Source organism: Lissotriton vulgaris, chromosome 9, assembly GCF_964263255.1.
Source record: "Lissotriton vulgaris chromosome 9, aLisVul1.2, whole genome shotgun sequence".
NCBI lineage: Eukaryota > Metazoa > Chordata > Amphibia > Caudata > Salamandridae > Lissotriton > Lissotriton vulgaris.
The window spans coordinates 1,237,411,727-1,237,419,216 of record NC_141697.1 but is presented as its reverse complement, the minus strand read 5'-3'; positions in this window follow the sequence as shown (position 1 = coordinate 1,237,419,216).

Here is a 7,490-nt window from a genome sequence, read left to right as displayed (position 1 = left end):
TTAAAGGGTGGATGCAAGGAAATTCTTAGCACCGTTTGGTTGATATAAAATTAGATCCATCCTCATTGGCGTAGAGGGTGTGTTTTAGTGTTTAATCGTATTATGTAGCAGCTGGAGACTGGTGTTGCCACCGGAGGTTCTCCACTTCATTGTGCAATCCTGGATACATCAGTTGAGCTCACTGGACTGCTTTCCTCATTTGACACACTTCAGAAGCTTGGAAATGCGATAAGCAGCAAGTCCATTTTCAGAGGCTTAATAAATTATAGGATGTTGTGTTATTCGATCGATGATTCCATGTGCTAATACAATGTCCTGATCATACGCAACACATCAACCGTTGAGCCTGTAGAGTGCAACTGCAGACATAAGTTCTCCCGAAGCCCCAGCCTGGCAGCCATCAGAAAACCATGTATTCCCCCGATGACTAAACAAAAAATGTTGTTCAGACCGAGTACTTCCCCCTAAGGGATTTTAGGGCAAAATAAGTGCATAGAAAAATACAATATAGGAATGAAATTTGAGGAATTTGGTTGTTTGTAAAAGGTGGGAAGAATACGTCTGGTGGTAAATTAAAGGGTGAGGAAACGTGGAAAGGTTTGGCATCAGCCTACCCTAGTAATGGGTCCATTTGTGTATGCCAGCCAAAATACTGAGTACCCAAATCAGTGGTACTCATCGTGCCTGGCTTAAGGTGAGGCGCTGAGGCGGCCTAGAGGCATATTACAATTTGTGACGTTCACAAGACACCATGATCTCTTCAGTTGATGATATTGTCTACGGAGCTTTGCCTTTTTCTCAGTCCCATATTAGGCACAGGCATTTCAGAATCTTGTTACATTTCTTAACTCTGATGAGTAGCTCATCGTTCCAGTATTTTGGTAAGTGAAACACTGTGGTTGCATTTCAGAGTGCCTATCTTCAACGAGATTTCAGTGGTTTTTGGGTTTCCTTTTTAGATTGTGTTGGTCTGCAGTGCCTTTTACGGACACCCGCCGTCCCGCTTCTGAACTGGTTTGCAGTGTGTGAATGTGGGGGGGGGGGGGGGGAGGGGGGGGGGGAGTGGAGGGAGGTGGGGGTAGTGGTCCCAGAATAAATGAAATGTTGCTCATTTGCTCATCTGTCTCTCAAGTTTCATTACAGTACAGTTTGAAAGCGTTTTAGACACTTAGAAATAAATATCAGCTCTTCCAGTGCCTCTGTGGGAGGATGGTCTAATTTTGCAGCCTCTTCTGAGGAGCGATAAGTGCTTCAGTCCTTACGAATCGTTCCTTTTCCATCCTGTGATAAGCTCATAATATACGTAAAGCTGTTGGTAATATGTGAAAATTAGCTTCAATTACTTATCTAGCGTATGGATGTAAATATAGAATCTATGCAATAATGACCTGGAAAAGAACGTACTGGTCACTGGGTCGTGAAAGGCGTGTCCCCTGCAAGACTTAAGGAACCTCTGCAGTGGTCTGTATTTAAGATGAATGTGTTTACAATTTATTTATTGATCTCCTTCATGCAAAAAGAACAAACGATGGACGGAATGCTGAACAATGCAAACATTCACCCCCCAGTCACAGATCTGGGTTTAATCCATCGTTCTTTTGCTCACCACACCACGTCAGTTTCAGCCCGGTCACATGCAAATCAGTTGTGATCCTGCTCCCCATGGGAACAGTCCAGTCCGAACTGCCAAACTAGATCCTTCCTGGACCTGAAACAAGCATCCTGGGACCGGTTTCAGGATATCACCCCTCTTCAGCCAGGCTAGTTTGACTCCAGTGGGTCCCTAGCTTGCTGTGCACCTGGAAGCAGAGTCAGGACTGATTTGCACATGGATGGGTCCAACCTGGGGTGGCATGGTGAGCAAAAGAACGATGCATTAAACCCAGATCTCTTGACTGGGGTGAGTAGTTGAAAAGTCTCAGCACTCCGTCCATCATCTAGTTGTGTTTGCTGTGATTACCCTGAGTGTCCAAGGGTATGCCCAGACGTGGGTCCCTTGCTTGCTATGCCACAGGATTCAAGCTAGCCTGGCTGATGAGGGGTGATACCCCAAAACCACTCCCAGGATGCTGGTTTCTGGTTCAGGGAGGACCTGACCTGGCTGTTTGTGCCGGACTGTTCCCATGAGGAGATGGGTCAAGACTGATTTGCAGTTGCCGTTGTGTTCCTTGTCCCCTCCCTCCCTTCTATTGCTGTAAATCGTGTTGCTTGCCTACTCCCAACCTCCTCCAGCTGTCAGTCGTGTTGCTTATCCTTGCTTACTGTCAGTTGGCCCCACCCCCATAACACAAACAAAAACTATTAGGTGTGCAGCCCTTACAGCAGCTTAGCATTTCTTTTCTCTTTTTAATGCTACATCATTGCATTGAACAAAGCTCTGTATAAAACCATATATAAGTAGCACATTAACTCTTTGCCATTAATGAGCACATCCGTAAGATCCCATTCTTGCACAACAGTACAGCACTTTATATTCATACTAAACCAAAGTGGTCAAATTTGCATCACACAGTTGGCACTATCAATCAATTAATCAAGGGTTTGTTAAGTGCAACTACTAACCCGAAAGGGTCTCAAGGCGCTAGGGGGGAGTAGAGGGGGGCTCGCAGCTCCTGGAAGTTCACAGTGATTCGTCGAAGAGCCAGGTCTTGAGGTCTTTCAAGAACTTGGTGAGTGTTGGTGTCTGTCGGAGGTGGAGAGGGAGGGTGTGCCATGCCTTGGCGGCGAGGAAGGAGAAGGAGCAGTCTCCTGTTCTGGACTTCTTGATGCGCTGTACCGTCGCAAGGGAGAGATGGGCTGAGTAGAGGGGTCTTTAGTGAAGCGGGGAAAGAGAGGCGTGGTTCATGTAGGCCGGTCCGGTGTTGTGGAGGGCTTTGTGGGCATGGGTGAGAAACTTGAAGGTGATTCTCATCTTGGCAGGGTGCCAGTGTAGTGTCCGCAGGTGTTGGTTGATGTGGCAGTGACGCAGTAGGTTGAGGACTAGTCTGGCGGCAGCGGCGTTCTGGAGTTTGCGGGTAAGGTTCTTGTTGATGCCGGCGTAGAGTGCGTTGCCGTCGTCCAGTCTGCTGCTGATGAGGGCGTCTGTGACGGTTTTCCTGTGTTCAAGGGGGGATCCAGTTGAAGGTCTTTCGTAGGAGACGGAGGGTGTGGAAACAGGAAGAGGTGACTGCGTGGCACTAGGGTCTCACGGCAGCATGTGTGCGGTTTCTGTCCATCGCAGCCCCAAGTGGTCCGGCCATAGTTGCATACCAGAAATAGGACTGCCCCAGTAGTATTCACTTATAATGTCTACGCTACCAAACCCTTGAGCACAAGTTATGACCGGACTTGTTTCCAATGTTAAAGACTATCACGCTAATGACATTTCACACATTTTCAAACACAGAGTCTCAACTAAAAGAAAAAGGAAAATCCTAGTCCACCCTGGAAGGTGTTATCAAATTAGAGCAGCAGCAAAGTCTGTAGGTCTCGCCTACGGGAGACCTATTGGCTTTGTCAATGTACGTAGTCTTGTCGTACAGCAGTATGGCTGAAAGATTAAAAGAAAATAAAAAGTGCTGTGATGTAGGCAGAGGCTGTGGTACGTTATAGCATATGACTCTGCATTTACCACCGAGAGGCACCTACATTCCTCAGGACTTCCACTCGCACATATCCCACACCTACACGGAACCAGATCAGGATGACGGGTGTTCTCTTACATCACTTCTAAAGCATGGAACGTCCTCCGCTGCACTTCGGAAACTCCTCCTTTCGTCTTGAATTCCGCAAGAAGCTGAAGACCCGTCTTTTCATTTAAGCAACCTACTATAGGTAGAGCTAGGCACACCCACCTGCTCAGCGCCTGGATACCGTCACAGGTGATAGTGCACTTTACAAATACACATAACACTACAGCCGTTCTGCTGTACGATATGCCTAAACACAAATAGCTCTCTCGTGGGACCTATTGCCTTTCCCAATGCTTTTTTACATTGAATTTGTTTTATTTTCACTTTGAGATCCAGACAAAGGTTTGAGTTTTTATTGTAGCCTTCTCTCTAAATGCCTTCAAAAGGCACTTTTATCCAGTACATGGCTCGCGGGTGCATTTAGGATGAACAGCGGTCAGCCACAGTCGACTTGCAGAACAAATACTTTTTGTGGCTCTGTTGCTGGTTCAGGTGATCAGAGTGGGAATGCGCAGTTGATGCCAAGGAGTTGTAAAGAATTTCATTTTGGTGGGTGGCTTGTCGTCAGCTCTTCATGGATAAGCAGAGCAGGCTATTGATCGAACGAATCGTTTTAGTCCTCGACAGAGCTGTATTGGATTATTGAGAAAAGATCGATCAGGTCCATACTAGGATCTGCACATAGTACTTGCAGCTGTAAATGTTCTACTGTTGTAGCCAATCTTTACTTGCCGTCTTGAATTGTTGCGCTCGATCGCTCCCATCTGCTCCATCTGCGTACTTTCTTTCACTTTGTTGACCATCTCCGCTTCTGCTCAGTCGGCCATCTTGTAAAGCCTTTACCTGTTTGGTTTAATAACATTTGCACTTGATCTTCTTTCTTGTGGTCATTAACACCTCAGGGTTACAAACCAAAATATATTTGTCAGGAATTACTTCTCCGAAAGCTTTGGTTGTGTTCCAAGAGCTTGATACATGTGAAACAAACACAACCTGGGAACATAACATTAAGCATTGGTCAGCATAGTGCAAACATTTGTACGCCAACATCACGCGTCTCCAGAATCAGCCATTGATGAAGATGTGCAGAAAATCAACCTTAAATAAATTGGAACAATAATGTGGTGGTGTCCGGCGCCTCCTCGGTTCCAAGGCCGTGCAATGCATTGATCTCAATGAAATAAATTAATAATATCTCCGAGAACAAATACTCAATACCAAGCCTTGTTGTGCGATGGGGCTACTGATTGTTTGACAAAAACCTACAGTACAGACCTGCAGCAGACACGTGCGCAGAGAGGTTTCTTGGAGTGTGGGTGCAGGGCAGGAAGATCCCACACTGGTGTGTAAGGAATTAGTGCACCCTCTTGGGTACAACAGCCCTAAGCGAAGGTCCACGCGTGTCATGGAAGCAGCCAGACTTGGACAGGCCGGACCCCCATTCCTGAAGGTTGACATTCCTTCCTTAGTGGAACTCTACAAACTTGCCTAGCACTGGCAAACCGAGTAGGTTTTTCCTATTCAAAATCTATTGGCGTTGTTAATCTTTTGTTTAGACGTTGCACAGCAGCGGGCAGCTGTGCAATATTTCTTAAAGTAGAAAAAAAAAAGTCCAATTATTCTTTTTCTTTAATCCATGTTGAACAGCAGCCTGCGCTGATGTGCAACATGCCTAGAAAACTTGGCCAAAGCCAATAGATCTTGCAAAGGCATGACCCATTTGCTTTGGCAATGCTTGGTTTGTAAATTTCACAAATTCTTTGCCCCAACCCGTGCGAGTCGTAGAGCTGTGTGACAAGCAAGCTTCTATACTTGCGATAGAACACGTCAGTAAAGCGATTTCCAACATTCGCTGTAGAAATGGGCATAGAGGCGCATTTGCTTACAAACTGTGTTTAATATGTGCCGGTGGGGCCCACAAGCATTTATTTTTGTGGACCGACACTTATTTTACCTCATCAAACATTTCCCCAAAGAAATGGAAGGAAAGACACACAAACGGGTAAGAAAAAAGAATACAAAGATGTAAAACCCTCAAAAGGGAGAAAGCGGGAACCTGCAAGAGTGGGATAAAGGGGCGAGGAGCGTTTGGTGGTGGATTAAAGAGACAGGAGGTGAATTCAGGACTGCGCAGCCTTAGTATTTGACGTGGGGACATTTTAATAGCGCCTGCTGCGGTCTACTGAGCAGTGATTTTGGCACCGGCACTCTTTATGTTACAAATTAAGCACTGCTTAGGGTACAAGCATGGATTTACCCTATTGAATGGTAAGCTGAGCACTCTTGGCTGCAAGACAAGAGTTCAGCTATGACATCAGAGGGAAAACAACAAGAAAGCTAAAATAAGCAAATAAGGAAAGTCAAGATGTCATTGGCCCACGGACTCTACAGAACTGCCCAAAGACCATTCATTATCCTGGAATTAGAGCGCCTCATTATTCAACTACAGGCAGGCAGAGCTTCAAACAAATGAAAGACATAATAGAGTCCTGCTCCTTTACTGGAACGTCTAAGGAAAGCCCTCTCCACCCACATTCCTCTCCGAAATCTACAATCTTCATCTGCCAATCTTATCACGGTTCCTCGTACACACAAGGTCTCCTGGGGGGACAAAAGATTCACTGTTGCCACGGCAAGACTATGGAACTCTCTTCCCCCTCAAATCAAAGCATGTCCAACGCTGCTCACTTTTAGGAAGCTATTAAAGACCTGGCTATTCACCCAATAATCTGCACTCTGCCGCTACGCCATTTCTGTCCTTGGCGCCGAGATATCCAAGGGTATTTGCGCGATCTACAAATTGCTAAAAAATTAAAATAAATAAAGTAAATTCAGCATAAAACCGGTTGTCCAATAAAAGGGAGGTTTGTAGCAAGAGCAAAGATGGTGGGAGACAATAAGCAAATGAAGGGCAGCAGGAGGTGGGGGTGGAGTGCACACCTGCACTCATAGAGTCTATTAACATAGATTTAAAAAAAGAACCTGGAGGAGCCTACGGCTAGTGGAAGGACACAGGTCATAGAATGGAAGCTGTACTTGGTCCATGCTCCACGGCAGGAACACACTCGGAAGCTGAAGGAGGCGCCGACCAATAAGACGCAAGGAAATGAGAGTGACTTTGAAGCCAACCAATCATAAGTATCGGTACATAAAGGGCAGGCTGTAGACTGTTTTAAGCCTTTTTTGTTTACAAAAGATGTTGCTGAACACCCCATGCACTGTTTTGGGCAAAACAAAATATGTGAAACTGGTAGTGATAAGAAATTGAATTTCAGTGTGTATGATTCCACTAAATGGTTTTGGCACAAAATCTTTTTAAAGTATCATCTATTCAAACTTACAATTTCTCTTGCTATCCAAAGTGCATGGCACCACTGACCTGCTGGAATCAGATCTCTGGCACCTCAGAAGATTGAATTGCTGAGTCATTCATTCTGCTAAAAAAGCTATTGCCCTTCGGCTGGTTTACCTGAGTGGGATATTTCATAATGTGCCGCAACCTCCATGAAGTTGCTTCTGAATACTGAAAGTGCTGTGTGAGGTGTGTGTGCTTTCAGTGCAAAGGTACGGGTCAGGCAGGGCTGCTGGTAGAAGGGGGCAATGCTGTACTAAATTGTGTGGCATGAAAAAGCCTATGTGTACTACACACTAGCCAGCTAAAGGCAACTTAAAGTTTTGTGTCCTGTGGTGTTTTTCTGCTAAATGGAGAATGACGTAGAACAGATTCCTACACAGAGGTTTGTACCTCAGGTGTCGTTATGTGGCATCTGTGGAAATCCCGAACTTCCTCCATTTACAGGCCACCGAGGTTTACTTTAA